General features: G+C 44.5%; 1 pseudogene; it reads right to left on the minus strand.

Moving 5' to 3' along the window:
• The window catches only part of LOC108925547 (plasma membrane calcium-transporting ATPase 2-like), a 68406-nt pseudogene extending 57592 nt beyond the window's left edge, over nt 1-10814 (minus strand).
• Nucleotides 10815-17290: the final 6476 nt, after the last annotated feature.

Genomic DNA, 17290 nt, shown 5'->3' on the forward strand with positions numbered 1-17290 from the left:
TGTGGCTTACATGCCAATTGTTTTGCAATTATAATTCATAGCGCTTTTTCTGAAACTTTTGAAAAGTGTATCATCTAACGCATTTTTTTTTTTGTTGTTTGTTTCCTGCTCTTATCCCTTTTCAAATATAGGAATTTATTCTTCGTCTCTGTTCAACGTGCTCACGGATTTCTCCTTCAAATAGCGGTGGCTGCATTATGTCTCTGATTCACTCTGTAAAGTGCTGTTTGTATGACTCTTACCACGCTGTGATTTGGGAGGCTTTGTTTTGCGACATGATAACTGATGGTTTTGCCTCAACTGCCTGCTCATTTTGCTGGAGGCAGAGCTGGGACACCGGAGGACCAGGGACCTGCCCACTGTGTAGGATCTACTTCTGTCAAAAGCATTGTTTATCATCCCTATCCCATAGGACCATCAGTGCAGATGGCTGCACTGATTTTGGGACTGCTCCCTTGTGTGCAGTCACAAGCAAACACTGTGCAGTCGAATTTGCACGAAAGTGAACACCGGTGACCTTAAGTGCCCCGCTCGCAATGCGCATTTCTAAGCAGCCGCGACGAAAGTCAGCCCGCTCTATTTTCATGTATCTAATGAATATTTAGTGTGTTCCTGTCACATTAAACTATTGCAGTCACCAACCCCGAAAGCAGAGTGAAAAAAGTTTTTGGAGGTTAAAGTGATAACGTAACAGCACTTATAAACGAGGTCTTTTGTTTTGAATGCTTTCTGAGCTACTGTAACTGTAATTTTGAATCTCTGATACGGATCTCTGGTTGGCATATGAAAAATCTAAAAAATAGGTGAGAATCAAACTGGCTTACGTGTTTAAAATATGTACAAAATTTTGAGAGATGTCAGTGATTTCCAGCGTTATACTTTCACGAGGTGCTGTAGCGGGTTTTCGTTATACAGGACTAAGCATGTATTTCAAGAATGTAATCGAGTCTGGGAGCAAAGCAGGATTTAATGAAAGTTGAACGGGGAAAATGACACGCAGCTATCCACGTTCTAGTTTTTTCTGAAATGTCAAAAGCTAGTCTTTGAATTTTGGTTGCTTCTATTAATGGTAATTGTTGTGTGTAATTAAATGTTGCTAAATGTCTATGATTTTTGTATTTGTATTCAATAGTTACAGCAACTTTCTGGGAAGGACACGACACGAACGCTGAGCTTGGGGACAGTGCAGCCATCTAGGAGGGTAGGATTTTCCCAGTGGACATTTCCTTACTGGCTGCCCCTGAATAAACAAAATAATGAAGACCAGTTGCTCACAATTGGGAGGGAATTAATAAGGAATTTGAAGCAGCTGGTCTGACGGCAGAAGGGACCATTTTGGGGAAGTTTTGGGAGGGAGCAGGAGAGCTGCCTGGAACTAACCTAGGTTTGCTTTGTGCAGGTCGTCTTCCTGTGACTTTTGGTCTGTATCAGTTTATTGGTTTTGTTCTCCCTCAGTGCCCATGTCCCTGTTTTTGTTCTGTTAAAGAATGAAACATGTTTTGTTGGTAAAACCTAATGTCCTATGCATTTGTCCTGCCCAGTCTGATCACCTGTGGCCCACACACAAGGTCATAAAAAACAAAATGAATGGGTATTTATACTTTTATTTATTTTGCTTTACCTAGGTACTATTTGTAGACAGTGGAGAAGCTCTGGATAAAAAAAAAAAAAAGCTTTATAGGTGTATTTCAGAAAAAAAAGAGCATGAAAAAAATCACACGGATTACATAGAAAGCACCTCTGGACTCAAAGAGGCCCAGTAAACTATGTCTAAACTAAGCCAAGCTTTTTTGTCCCTTAAGGTTTGTAGCCATCGCTGCGGCTCACGTTGTAGGATGCTCCAGCCTGGAACACAGCAGTTTAATTCAAGCTTGCATTGCAAATCAATGTACTTGTCATGAAACTGATATGTTTTAAAAATTGCGAAAACAAGTGATCAAAGCTGTTGTTTTGCAGGGGAAGGGGGTGGACTGGCCAACTCGTAAGTGAATAGAGGACATTAATTTTCATAGAATCAGCAAATGCTGAGGTCTTTGCTCTCACAGAAATAATTTGCTCAAATTCAATATTCAAGCACATTGAATCCAGCCTGAGAAAACAAGCATATTCCACCAGTACTGCAGTTAAATCTAGACTTCAAACACAGATCTGTCTAGCTAACTGAGGTGTAAGTGCTCTCAACCTACCCTTGCATTTTAACATTCCCGTTAAGTACCATGCTATGCCCACTTTCACTGTTCTGGACTTTCCCACCAACTGGGAGCATGCTTTGCCATAACTTAGTCCCCTGATGTTATTCCCCTCAAGTGTATAGATGCATAAAGAGTAAATAAATAATACTCCATTGGTCTCGTTTTTGTTTTCTGCCACAGATTAAGTAGCATCTGGCCAAGAACTCATGGGCTGGTCGGCCCAGAAGTCTGCTTCCGGACAACGTACTACACAGAGACTTGGTCCAACATTTTAGCTTCCTATATCTAACCTTCTTGCACATGTACTGCCTGCAATAACTGTATCATCTTATAATAGCCCTTAGACTCCAACTTTCACAATCTTTTCTTAACCAGTATAGATGCGTAGACTTACCAGCCACTTTATTAGGTACACCGGGCTGTTTGCGCATACAGCATGCCCCCTATAATTAGTGAGTCATATGTTTGGGATTCAATATATAAAGCATTCGGATGAGGTCCAGATGTCTAGGTACTGTTCAAAAGAACATTAAAATTGACCAGATATGTGACCTAATTGACTTTGAACACGGACATTATGCGGTGCCAGCTACATCAGATCTAGCATTTTAGAAGCAGCCACCCTCCATAAAATAGTGCACACTGCAGTCTAAGCAGTTGACAGAGAATCGTGAAATAAACAAGAACCGCTAAAAGTCTCAGCAGCACTTCTGTGGGTAAAAACACACTTTTAATGAGAGGTCAGACAAAAATGGACAAGCTTGTTAAAGCTAACCAGAAGGTCACAAGTGCAACAATAACAGCTCAGTATAGTGCATTTGTGCAGAGAATGGCACCCCACAATGCACAACTCAGTCAAATCTTGAAGTGGACAGGCGAAACCAGTGGGGAACCATGCCAACTTGTATAAGCCCAGAACAAGAAGATGAAGTTCCAGTGGACATACCGCCATCTAAACAGATGGCTGAAGAGCGGAAAAAAATCTTGCCTGGTTTGTCAAATCAAGGTTTCTGTTACGACATGGTAACGAAAAGATCAGAAATTAGTGTTGAAAGATTAAATCCATGGACACATCCTGCCTGGAATCAATAATCCCGACTGGTAGTGGTGTGGGGAGTATTTTCTTGGTGTACACTAGATCGTTTAGTATCTACCGAGCATCAGCTGAAAGCCAGAGTACCAACACATTGTTGCTGACCAGGGATGTGCATTCGTAGCAATTCTAGCCTTGATAAAATGGGTACTTTCAACAGGAAAGTGTGCCGTGTCACGAAGCACACATCATCTCAGTATGATTCCAACGTGACAATCCCTTTACTCCAATGGCCTGCAGAATCCCCACCTCTTAAACCAATAGGGCATCTTTGGGACGAGGAGGAATGCGATGTTAGCAGGCTGAATGTGCCGCCAAAATTCTGCAGAAACCATATGAAACTGTCAAGATGGCATAGACCAAGAACCCAGTGCAATGTGTCCAGCACCTTTTGCTGAGTTTATGCAGTTCTGGAAGCAAAAGAGGTTCTCACCTGGTACTAGCTAGGTGTGCCTACGTGGCCGGAGAGTATATCATGAACTTCTCTATATAAACTTTGTGAAACAAATATATTTTCTGAAAAGAAATTGGTGGAATCATACCATTATTCCCAAAAGGGAAATGAATAATTTCCTTGTTTCCATCTTCTCCTCCTTCAAGAAATTCCCCTCACAGCTCATTATGACAGGGGATTCTCAAAGATGCATAACCCTTGGTGAAAGCCAACTGACGGATTGACGGACATCAACGTTGACCAGTAGTCTTGATGATGACATGAGACAAAGTCGAAGTGCAGCCTGGCACCCTGGACATCTGACACACCGCCTGGGCCTGGGAGCATGGAGTGGAGGGTGGTGCGTGTGTCGAGCTGCCGTGCCTGTCAGGCCCATAGCGCGACGATGTGGAAATAGCCTAAAAGAGGCTCCGTCCTCCCCGTTCCTTTTTCACACTGTATTTTTAGCAACGGCTACTGATGATAAGTATAGTAGAAAAAGGTAGGTGTTTAAAGGTTCTCTTCTGCAACCTTTACTTGACGGATTTTATTTTTGTTTTCAGTGCAACAAAATCCTACAAAAGATATTACATTACTTAGGAGCAGCTATTGCAATTGATCCATATATAAAAATAACTGATTTAACAAATAACTGATTTAATGGCGGAACGCACAAGGTCTGTGTCTCTACTACAGTAAGGTATCTGTAATTCCCACTTCCCGTAACTTGTATAATTGATATGTAGATGGCTAATAAGGAAGACACCCAGGCAAAAAATGCCTGAAAGAAGTTGATTTATTAAGGCCCGTTATGGTGCTTGGCAAAGTCTGGGAATACTTTCCGCAAGTGAAAAAAATCACAGCACATTCCCAGCTAGTGCATTCAGTTTAAGATGATTGGAGTAGAGCAATGGATTAAATCAAAATTGCAGTCAAGGATGAGTAATTAAGAGCTCAGCTGGGGGGAAAAAAAACCTGCTTACCCTGCAGCACTAGGGTTGCCAAGCCCTGGTCCAAGCTCATTAGTCATTTGCGGACCTTCTTGGGTTTGTGATGCAATACATTTACTCCAGTTTGTATGCTCTGCTGCATTTACCACGTAATTCAGAACTAAAACATGCCTTTTATAAAACACGCCCAAGTATCCTGCCTGCTGTTCATTTGCTTCTTATAGTATTAGAGAGAGAATTACGTGGTTTTCGATAAATAAACAAAACTTGTTCCTCCTGCATTCGAAAGGCCCGGTGTTCCTATTTTTACTCGAAGCCAATATGTCTGAACAGCGTTTTATTTTTGTGTCCTTTCAGGTCTGAGACGTGGGATCATGTAGCATTGTGGGTGGCAGGGACCCCTCCGTTCGGGCGCTCAGAACGTGTAACACTTAGACTTAGTCATGAATAAAACATCTGCTGGATTGAGCGCCAGCTCAGGGTTCAGCCATGCCCACTCACTCCCACGCCTGCATGCCTGCCAGTCCCCGGTGCGGGCATGCGGCAGCACAAGTGCTTTTGTACTGTGTGCCACTTACAACACAGGCACACCGTTCAGGGGGTTTACAGTTTCCCTCCGTTGCTGACATTGTTGTGAGTACTTTACTGCGGTAAAATGCACCAAAACAAGTAACTTGCACAAGTGACACAACCGGCTCCTTTTTAAAAAATGTACTTACTATACTGTAGTACATACCGCTAATCTTAATATTTGTCTGCCACACTCCATCAGCCAAAAATGTGACTTTCAGTGCTGCTCCAGCACATAGTATATACTCTTACTTACAGTATATATTGCTTACGATGCGTTTGCACAAAGCAACTTACAATATTTGAATCATTTAAGCAGTATGGTAATTGCTAGAGCAGCTCAGGGTGCGCAAACTGCTCAGGAGTGTTGCAGCAGTAGCAAGCGGTGGGACTTGACCTAGCATCCTTCAGGTTACAAGTTAATAGCTGTCATTTTTGCGCTATCCGCTGACTGTTGAGATATGGACAATATGAGTTGGATTAAAATATAAGCATGAATACTATCAGTCTTTAAATTATAGTTTTCGTCTTGTAAAGAGTTTTTCCTTTAAAAAGTATGATAAGAATACTAGGCATTTCCTTTTTTTTTTCTTTCCCAGAAATACGCTTATAATTAAACTGGCTTCGGAGTTGACTGGAAAAAAGAAAAGGTTTCCCAAGAAAGAGAGGACACAAAACAAACGTGTCATAAAAGGTACAAAGATGTTTCCGTTTCTTGAAAAGCTTCAATTCTGCAGCGCCTGTGAGTTTTTGAAACATGTTTGAACATCTGGAAGCCCTGTTAAAATATACGAAAGCCCTGAAAGAATTTGAAACGGCAGCAACGCACTTTTCGATCCGTCAACTCTTTGGCTAACGTGAGATAATAAAGAACTGAAGACGCGCCGTGCAAAATATTTGAGAGAACATTTTACCATGTAGTGCATTATTTAAGAGTTTGTTGCGCAGCAGTGAGGCAATGGGTTCGGTAATATATGAGCTGCGTATATGCCGATGGTGACTTGTGCGGAGCTGTGATTTTCACTGAGGATCTGGATAAGCATCCAGTCTAGGGTGTTTTTAGTCACTGTTGCAAGTGGATGAATCATGCAGCACATTACAGACACTTTGTAAGAACTCTGTGTGTCTCACCCTGGCATTTAAGCCTACAACCTTCTGGTTAGCCAGCCAGGGCAGCAAGTGCATCGATCCACCACAGGGTATTTATATTTTCTTCCTCAAGGCCCCAGGGGACAGAGGTGAAGCCTAAAATAATTAAAACGTTTAAAGTGCCTACTTTTTTTTTTTTTCCCCCCCACGGTTCTTTGTATTACATAAAACTTGCGAAGTGCACTAGCAAACCGCATGATTCATCTGCTTCCAGCAATAATAAAAACATCACACCCAAGACTGGCTGCTAACACAGACTGCCACCGAAAAACTCCATCTTAAGCTTCTCCTCGACAACAGCCACGTACGACGAGCACGAAACCCGCACCCAAAGTTATGCTTTTGAGGTGTTTTAGCACGAGCTAAAAACGTTCAAACAAGTGAATAGAAGAGCAATATCCTCGGGGACGTGGACTGCACGTGTATTTTCGCTCAGGTCTCTTTGACAGATTCGGGTAAGAGTCGATTTGGGAAGGAATACGCTATAACGCCGGGAGAGCTCGGCTCCGCAGCTGCACCGTAACAGCTGCCTGCCACTCAGAGCCGCAACCCCGAGGGCATCGGTCCAGCTCCTTCGCCCGCCGCCTGCAGCTCTGTGTGCTCAGCAGTTGCCGAGGACACTTGATAATTAGCTAACAGCGAGAGAACTGATCGCAGCCACCGCGTCAAGCCTGTCTCCTGCACGGAACAGACTGTGACCTCCATCTTCGCTGTAGAGCCAGGGCTTGTCACCGCGTGGGTGTCCTCATTAGAGGAGCGTAATAACGTACGCCGGAGCGCAGTAGCCCTACCTCTGCTGGAGCGCTCAACTACAGCTACTACAGTGCTGTAGCGCGGTGCTACGACACCATACGCAGCAGGCCTACGAGCTGAGAACTTCCGCGCGGACACTACCCCGTCGGAGTACCCCATCCACGATTACGACTGCGCGATCACGGCGCACGGAGTCCCCGAAGCACGCGTTAGAATGAACGCAAAGTGCAAAGGCGGCTATTGCGAACGAGCGCGGTTCCGTTGCGCGCGGTCACAAGCATCCCTTGGGTGTGAAATGACGACACCGTTCAGGGTTTTCCACCGATCCTTAAAGTGTCACATCTAAATTAAGGTCCCCAGTCTGCAAGAAATGGCAACACTGGTGACTCATACGCAATTCTCTGAAGACTTGCACCAATCCAGCTCCCGTAGATTTATTTCACTTCGGTTGGCTTTAGACTGGTCATTTAAAAAGCAGCTTAATTTCCCTGGAGCGCACAAAAAGAAGTGTTTCTGACGCTTTGCATGTTAGTATTTGTTGTTAATGTAGGAATGGTAATCATAACTGGTGGAAGCGGTCTGTGTAAATCTTTCTCGGTGTTTCACAGCACCCTTCTGCTGGTTGTAGCCTGATATTCATGCATAAATTCTCTTTTTAAAGACAGCATAGCCACTCTAACATTAAACCCAAATTTTCACATTGAAAGGAACAGTTCTGAGTAACTGAGATCCTGTAATTCACTGTAAGCTCGTAGTGTAAATCCACAGAGCTGGGCTGAAACTAAATTTAGGTATGAAGATCTCCCCTTCTCTTCTGAAATCCAGTGATCCCATTATAATTCCCAATCCTAGATCCAATCTGTCAAACGTGGCCCTGCTGTCTTTCGCATTTATAGATCAATTATCGGGAGAAACTTGCATATATTTAATTTTGAGAAGGATCTATTCATGAAAAATGATTATGTTGCTTATTGAAGCTATGTAGATTCCCAGCCTGCATTGAAAGTGTTGAGGATTCAAACAACCCCAGTGCCCTAAACCTTTCGTCCTCGCCGCTGCTAGCAACAATCAACCTCTGAATCCCAAAAACAACAGCCTTCAGGTCTTTTAGGTCCATTCATGCATTGATTCAATATCAGCAACCGCTTGCCCAATGCAAGGTTGCTGTGGACTTGAGCCCACCCCAAAAACAAAGAGCATGATGAAGGGTACACCCTGGACTGGACGCCAGTCTATTGCATTGTGATCACACACTCATTCCCTTACGGACACATTAAGGGTAATTTAGAGTTACCAGTTCACCTGAGACACATGTTTTTGGACTGTGGGAGCACCTGGAGGAATTCCACGAAAACATGGGGAGAACAAGGCCACCATTCGAAGGGAGCTGATGTGGGCATTGACCCCTCCCCCCCGAGATTTTCACTCTCCCCCCAAGTCCAGTCTTTCATGATCCAAGTAAACGCCTGCCCGCCCCCCAGTTAGCGTCGTCTGGAACCGGGGCTCGAAGAAAACTCGAAGACTCCTCACAGACTAAGCTGCATTCAAACCCACATCCCAAAGCACAGTGCAGGAGCAGTGAGGCACCCACGGTGCCATCTTGACAGTCCTTACAAGACCAAGATAATTAAGTTAGAGTCCATGAAGTGAATTAAACAAACCCCTCAAATCATGTTGGGGAATGCTGTCCCATCACAGGCAGACAGTAGAAGACGTAATAGGGAACCCCTACTCCACGTCTCCTGACTTGTTGAAGGCCGCTACGCTGTGACATCTATGGAGTCCCGGCACCTCCGCAGCCTTTGATGGTGCTGCATATCTGAAAAGAGCACTACGCTCTCACGCTGTGCTCCAGCCCTTTTGTCTCCCTCCCTGGCGGTGACGGCACACACCCCCCAGCGACAGGCTAACAGCCTGGGGAACACTGCACAGAAAGAGGGCCCCATTGTGGCTGTTTGCTATAATTACCTAGCGCTATTGCCAAGTTATCATTGGTATGATCTTTCCCGAGCCTGAACTCTTGATGCATAGTAAATACAAAAAGATATTTTTCTGTAAATTATTTCCAAAGTCTTGATGCCCCACATGATGGAAATTAACTGAAGCCACCTGATGAACCAGTCAGGCTACCATTCCGTAGGGTGGCTGTTAATGGGCAAGTAAACTAAATAAACGATCTCGGCACTCGACGCACGGATGAGCAAGACTGAGCCACCTGAACGGGCCTCATGACCCAATGTCAACCAATCAGCCATCTTCCAAAAAAACACTCCACCGAGGGACTGCAGCTTAAGGAGCCTCAGTTCCACTGGGCTTTTGCAGGAAAAGATAAGATCTAAACACATTTAATCTATGTCAGCTAGACATGACAACAGAAAACTTCAAGTCAGATACTGACAACGAGACGAAGTCGTTATGTCAACCTTTAATGGGGTGTTCAGATTTATTTAGTAGCGTACCCTTTGATCACGACAAATGGAATCCAACAGATTCTGTTTTCACTAGCAAAATGTGAATTATGACGGCAGTTCAAAACAAATCTGTTCGGTTAAAATTAAAAAAAAAAAAAAAAAAAAAAAAAACATTTTGAGAAATTGCTGCATCTTGTCTACCTATATGTTTTATTATAATAGAAACCAAGCCAGAAATATGAAAAGAGAAGGGTTGGAGCCAGCGCACCAGGTTGCTCACTGCAGACGGTCAGTCCCGCTTCCCCTGCCCGGCATGATGCCTTCAGAGCTCAAAGTCACTCTGTGCTGAACTCCAGAGCACCCATCTTTGTTACTGTCACAGGGATTACGCTGTAACTGCAGCACTAATGCCATAATTGTCACCAGAAAGGTCTTAGCAGCCACCTTCCCAACGCTGGAAGGTTGTGACACTCATTCATGCAACTCCTGACGCAGCGTAGGCAGACGGAAACAGAGGTCACATCAACACCTTGAGGGAATAATCAAGGTGATCCGGCAGCCGGGAATGAAACGGGAAGATTGAAATCATGTGCGGAGAGGAGGAAGTTCCTCCGAGGTGTCACAGCGCTGCGTTCGTTTCCAAGCTCCAGTGCGGACCTGCTCAACAAGGCACGGGCAAACGCGATCGGAGGACCGACGTCCACCTAATCCCGCTGCAGTCCGTTCTCCGCCGACAGAGAGGCCACCCTGACTTCTGGGTTAGATGGCTGAGAGAGCTCCGGGTCCAGATCCTGCTGGGAGCCAACAGTCCGAATCTCGCCTCACGGTGGACGCGTGTGCCTGTCTGCGTACGTCTCTCTTCAGGGAGCCACAAGTGACGGGGCTGACAGCCATCCGCGGAAGCGACAGGAGGCTCAAAGAGGCGCTTGCCTCGCTCTCGCGCTACCTCAGCTCCTGACCTCTCCGAATAAACACGCCAGCGCACCAAGTGCACGGAAGCATCCCCTCTCACCATTTGAGTGTGAAGGAGGCAGGTGACAGGGGATGCTAAAGCAGGAAAAACAGGCAGGACGGAGGCAGGCACGCACGCGTTTGGATCTCATGCACCGAGCACTGTTAACTCACCTGGCGTGTGCGAGATCTCATCTCACATCCAGAATGATATCAGTAGCATGGTGGTGCGATGGCTGCTCAGCATCTGTGCATCTGCTAAGTGAAGCTACATTACAGCAGAGCTGCACAGCCTGTACCATCTAAGGAGTCGTGTCGGGGGGGGAGGAGGAGGAGGAGGAGGAGGAGGAGCAGGAAGCACAGCCAAATGGAGGAATGCTGCCTGCTGATAGCATTTCTCCCACAGACGCACAGCAACACGCCTGCCGGCTGGAGGGGAAAAAGCACAAAGTCAGATGGATGATGCTTCACAGACAGGCGAAGCAGTTTCTGCGGGGGGGGGGGGCGGTGGATGGAGATCGGCAGGGCACCCCCAGGGGTTGAGGACCAAGGCCGTCACATGCTCCGTCGCGCTTTACCTGCTGCTCCTCCAGGGACCGATGCTGATCAGGTGGCAGACATTTTCACCGAGTCAGATTGGGTGTCCATGAGAATGAGATGTTGCGTTTCGGCAGGCTGAGGTTTGTCTGTCAATCAGACCAGATATTGGTCGCATTGAAGCAATGTCTATTCGTCCATTTTGTTGGTCTTCCGGTCCATGAATCCAATCGCACGTCCATTTTCTTAGAGAGACGAAGGCGCTCGGGACTGCCCCGGGAGTCTCGAGGCTCCCAGACGGCGGCGGTGGGATGGAGTGCTGTGACCCAGTGTGACTGCTGTTGCAGATGATACAGGAAGAAACGGAACGGTGGTTCGTGGGACAAGGAGCAGAACGGGAGGACATCGGAACACAAGAACAGCAAACCAAGGATGCGGTCCGTCCACATCGACGTCCCGGGACTGAAGACCCAGCAACATCAATGACTTTGCAAGAAGAGGAGATTTGTCCTCTTAACGGACTGGCGAAGAGCTATAATTCGTTTTCCGTTCCAGATTCAAAGGCGGAAAATTCATGCAGGAGCGCAATCTGGAATTCCCGATGTGGAATACTCAATGTGTCTCAGCAAAGAGTGGCAGCAGGTCCAGACAAACTGGAGAATGTCTGTGTGGACATATACACAGCACATGTATTTAAAAAAAAAAAAAAAAACTCAGAAACATTTATGATGCACTGCTCCACCCCTGTGAACTCTCCACATGAGTGGTGGAAAGGTTCTACTTATAATAAGCCCTAAAAACAGCTGATATTCAATATTCATACATGTTCCATCCAACAGGGACCTCATAAATATTCAGGCCACTTGATCAATGTCATCTGCATATAAAATATTAAAGCCCGTTTTTTAGAAGCGCGGCAGACAGTCCCGAGAGGCCAGACTCTACAAAGTTTAATGTAATACTTCTTCTAGACCCCTATGGACCGGAACAGGTATCAATCATTGAGGGCTCCTCCCATTCAGTGCAGGATGGAGTTGTGTAATTCCTTTAAGGCAGGATGGCTCATCTTGAGTCCAGGGTTGGCATGTACCGTTGGCAGCAGCTAGAGTATCAAAGAAATATGGGCTGGTGGTTGAATCTGTTCAGCATAGACAGAAACTGCTGGAATGAAGGACACACAAGCTGTCACAACGGAGGAGCCCAAGACAATGGTGGAGGAGACCTTTAGCGCAACTAACCTAAAGTGTCTCACCTTGCCAAGAATCTACAGTGCCGCCACACTGAATTACAGCAGGAGATGGAAAACCAGCACGTGATTGTTTTGTACAGTTTAATTTACATTTACATTTATTCATTTAGCGGAGGCTTTTTTCCAAAACGACGTACATCTCATAGAAAGTACAATGCGTTCGTTACATTAGGAGAACGAGAGACTTAGATACAGACGTGCGATTCCTAAGTACAGTTAAGCTTGTTTCTTTCACCATATGAGCACACCTGACCGCCTTCCTCGTAATTTTTTTTTTAGATACATATAAACATTTACGTCACATTGACGTACGTGATCTTAAAGTTACGGTGCGTAAACATTTGCACCTTACATGAATTTAAGAGCTCATGGGCGAAGTGAGTCTAGAAGAGGTGAGTTTTAAGACCCCTTTTAAATGTGGTCAAGGATTCAGCAGTTCTGAGTGAGAGGGGGAGGTCATTCCACCATAACGGAGCCAGAACCGAGAACCTTTTTGCTTTACCTTTCATGCGTGGAACCACCAAGTGGGCAGATGTGGAAGAGTGTAGCAGTCTGGTTGGGTGTAGAAACTAAATGTTGATGATTTTAGAGACCTGAACATACACAATTCCATCGGAATATGCATACAAAGACAAATCATATGGAGGTGCGCTAAATAAAATTCTGTGACACCTGACAGTCATTATAGTCATTGTCCAGCATAACCTCCAAAAAGGCACCCGAGTCCTCAATTTGAGTAGAAAACAGAAGTGCGGTGAGGGGCTGATCTCCGGCCGACTGCGGAAGGTTGAGGACACCGATCAGAGACAAGAATGCAGTTATGGCAACATGATTAAAGGGAAAAACAACATCACGTGCCTTATTAAGCCTGCTGAGTATTTTGAATGTCTCTTTATTAAAAAGTATTGTTTCTAAGACAGTTCAGCTACCGAGGAAAGATGTCTAAGTGAATGTAGAATGACAGTCTGTGAGGTGATATTATAATAATGCAATAGGACATATTTGCATACTCAAGAGCAGTTGTAAGCAGCATTTTATCCCCATTCACAAACAGCCGTTACTGGTCCGCTATTACGGCCACTGTTACCGCTTGCGGTGAGAATTTTGTGACATTTACACTTTTTTTTTTCCTGCATGATGTTCACTTAACAGCTCCCACGCACACACATTGTCTGAAACCACTTGTCCTGAGCAGGGCTGCGGCAAGCCGGAGCCTAACCCAGCAACACAGGGCACAAGGCTGGAGGGGACACACCTTAGATGGAACATCAGTCCATCACAAGGCACCCTAAATGGAACTCAAACCTTAGACCCACCAGAAAGCACACACACACACTTTCTGAACCTTTCACCCCATGCGGAGTCACAGGGAGCCAGAGCCTAACCCAGCAACACAGAGCATAAGGCCAGAGGTGGAGGGGACACACCCAGGACAGGACACCAGTCCATCGCAAGGCACCCCAAGCAGGACTCAAACCCCAGACCCACCAAAGAGCAGGACCTGGTTCAACCCACCGCGCCACTGCACCACCACATCCCCCTCCGCCAGAAAGCAGGTCCTGGCCAAACCTGCTGCACCATTGCACCCCCACTTAACAGACCCTCTCATTCAAATTATTAATCTCTGATTATTCAGATAATAGAAGTTATATTTTATTGTCAATTAAATTTAATCTGACAGCAGAGCAGTACCTTTTATTGTTTTGTATCACATTAAAGGCTTACGGATATTGTGCGTCTGGCTAATGCTGCATTTTAACTCATAAAAAGTACTTTTGATTATTATTTTTTTTTTTTTAAATGCACATTTGACATTATCTTGTTGCAATTTAAACTGTCACATTATATAATTTATATTCCAACAAGGAATATAAATTCCAAGGAAACCTCACTAATTACCATGGCAATGTACTGTATGTAACTGTTCACTTCATTCTCTCTTCAGCTAAATGCTTTGTTTCTCAATAATTAAAATAAATTCATCTCTTTACAGTGTAATTAATTTCTCTTCCGTGCCACTTGGCTTTGTCATAAATTGCTCTCGGTGCAGAACACCCCCCAAAGACCTGAGATGAACGAGAAACTCGGAACAGGCTGCATTTGTTTCCCCCAAGTGACTGCTAAGTAAAAGCTTAATGATCAACCTGAAAACAGATAGAACTGTGTGACAGAACCGATTATTCTATGGCTTGGCTGTTGCAAAGCGTAGCAAACAACGTCGGTGGTATCAAAGGTGACTCTTTTTGCTGACAGATGAGCTCTACGGGGGATAACGGGCTCACGGAACCTTGAGACAGATGCTTCCAACCGGGGCATTTCTTGGGTAACCTTGGGTTGCCTTTCTTGTGTTAGACTTTTGAGATTTAATCAATTAAGCTACAAAAACCCACTGCATTGCACCCATAACCTGTCCTGTCTTATGGAAGATACACAAATAACAGGATTTAGCAAATGAGAATATAACCACCCCTCAGGAGGAGAAATTCTTGCAGAGCAAGACCTGATAACAGATGCAGTTTCTTAAAGATCTGGTTAAACTCTTCTTGTGTGCAAATTTTCTCTACCCACCAAAAGCAAAAACAGTCAGAGGTAGAAGAAAAAAACGGAGCACAGAACACGTCCACCTGTAGAGAGAAAAAAAAATATTTTGAAGCTTTATTGTGATTGATTTCTCCCTCAGGCACTATTAATCTGCCTCTACGTGAGATAGCTTTTATATGATACCACTGGGAGCTTTACTCACAAACAACTAAATGCAAAAAACTAGACTGGTAATCAATTCTGATTATTGTGAAAATCACATTTATTCAGTTGTCGTTTACAAAAAACCTACATCTTTTATTGTCAGTATACATTGATAAAGAAACACATTCCTTTTTCAAAAAGCCACCCTCAGGCAATACTTATTTACCTTGCTAGTAAGGTTATTTCAGTGTGGTAAACACAGTGCTACTGAGCTGAGTGGGGTCACGGTGAACCGGAGCCTAACCCAGCACCACAGGGTGCAATGCTCGAGGGGGATGGGGACACACCGACGATGGGATTCCACTCCCTCACAAAGCACTCCAAGCAAGACTCGAATCCCAGACCCACCCACCAGAAAGTAGGACCCAGCCAACCACCATACTGAAATATCCCTTCATTTTTAACCATATAAATATGAAACAGGAAGGAAAAAAGGATCATTTAGCTTTCAAATGGCTTTTAAAACCACACCGAAAGTACAGATGGGACTATAACTATGAGAAATGCGTATAATCATACAAATGATGGTATATGGTGTCATGATGCCAGCGTTTTCCGAGGACAGTCATGATTTAAACATCCTCATCTTCATTCCACTGGTGTGTTTCATTCATATCTGAATGAATGAAATCGCATTTTGCTGAGGATAAACAGTCTGAATAAAACATGCAGTCTCACTGGCTCATTGGTTCTTCTAAAGACTCCTTCTTTTATTGATTAAATAAGGCAACTGACCATCTATGAAATAAGTACATCATTAAAATTCTTGTGGATAAAAGCCTTTTGACATAGGAGGGGATGGGATAATTAATGACGGCGTATGAAATGATTCTAGGGAAGGTTTTTTACTGTTCAAATATTTCCTCCAAAGCCTTGGGACACATTGGCCAACAGAAGCCCATCATTTCACTTCAAGCTGTCAGACTAGAATTCCCGCATAGGTTCCAATAACTTATGCCTCTGAATATATCTCTCATCATACAAGTGTGGGAGGAAGCAGTGGAGGCAATCTACTGTAACATTTGTACTGTCCCTACTTCTGCCAGACTTGGGGTAGAACTCAGTAGCTACAGGGTTCATTCGTTCTCTCTGTCAGCACAAAGTCATCAAGCATCAGCATCTTCGTGACTAGAGAATGGTGGCAGGACCGCTGCCGAGAAAGGCCTAATCTCATTCACCTTTAAGAGTGTTAATTTTTGCTCTACGGTCTTGGTCAGGTGAAGCTGCAAGTGTACAGGTGGGCCCCGACTTATGACGATTCGACTTACGATTTTTCCGACTTTACTATGCTGAGCTGGCGATAGACATTCAGTAGAAACCGTACTTCGAACTTTGAATTTTGATCGTGATACTGTCTCGTGATGGTGGGCAGGGGCAGCGGTCCGCATCTCCCAGTCTGTCACGCAGAGGTGTGTTTTTGGTGTATTAAATGCATTTTCGACTTACGATATTTTCGATTTAGGATGGGCTTTGCGGAACGTAACCCCATCGTAAATCGGGGACCACCTGTATTACGCAAAGCATGAAATTCACCACGCTCGCCAATAAATCAACTAAATTCCTCAACCGAAGGGAGAAATCTTGAATTTCATTTGAATTTCTTGACTCCAGCACCGTTCCAAGAAGTGGGTCAAGAGAATCAAGGGAACCAACAACCAGGGAATCAAGGATTTTCAATTATGGAAAAAAAAAAAAAAAAAAAAAAACTCAATACTTTTTCTGCTCAGCCAACAATTGGAGAATACAGTATCTCCGTCCAAACCACTCCTCTTATCAGTGGATGAACGAAAAATGGTCTCCTGTATTTTAAATCGAAAACCGCAGTGGACCAATCATAAAAAAATAACCTGGATGCGGCCAGTTGTTGAAGATATTTTGAATTATGAGAGTACACATAGAGTTTTCATGTCAGGCTGAAAATGCCAGCGTTTGCCGTGCCTTTTCCCTCTTGGAGAATTTGCTGCTGCTTTTTTGTTGCATAACAACTTTATAACAACAATCATAGAACAGCAGCATAACACATTTAGCTTTTTCCATCCCCCCATCACTGCCTGTTTTAGAAAGCTAACTTACCACACGTCTGTTGTCAGTTTGCCTTGCATGTGAGAATCAGCTGTAAGGTATTGAAGGTGGCAACAGCCATGTGAGCTGTGAGAAAAACCTTGCTCCGAAAACCAAACCAAAGGCATGACAACCCACTTGGTCGTCACAAAATCCCATTTCTTCACATAAGCCCATCAACCCATTGATATTTTCA

Source organism: Scleropages formosus, chromosome 1 (assembly GCF_900964775.1).
Source record: "Scleropages formosus chromosome 1, fSclFor1.1, whole genome shotgun sequence".
NCBI lineage: Eukaryota > Metazoa > Chordata > Actinopteri > Osteoglossiformes > Osteoglossidae > Scleropages > Scleropages formosus.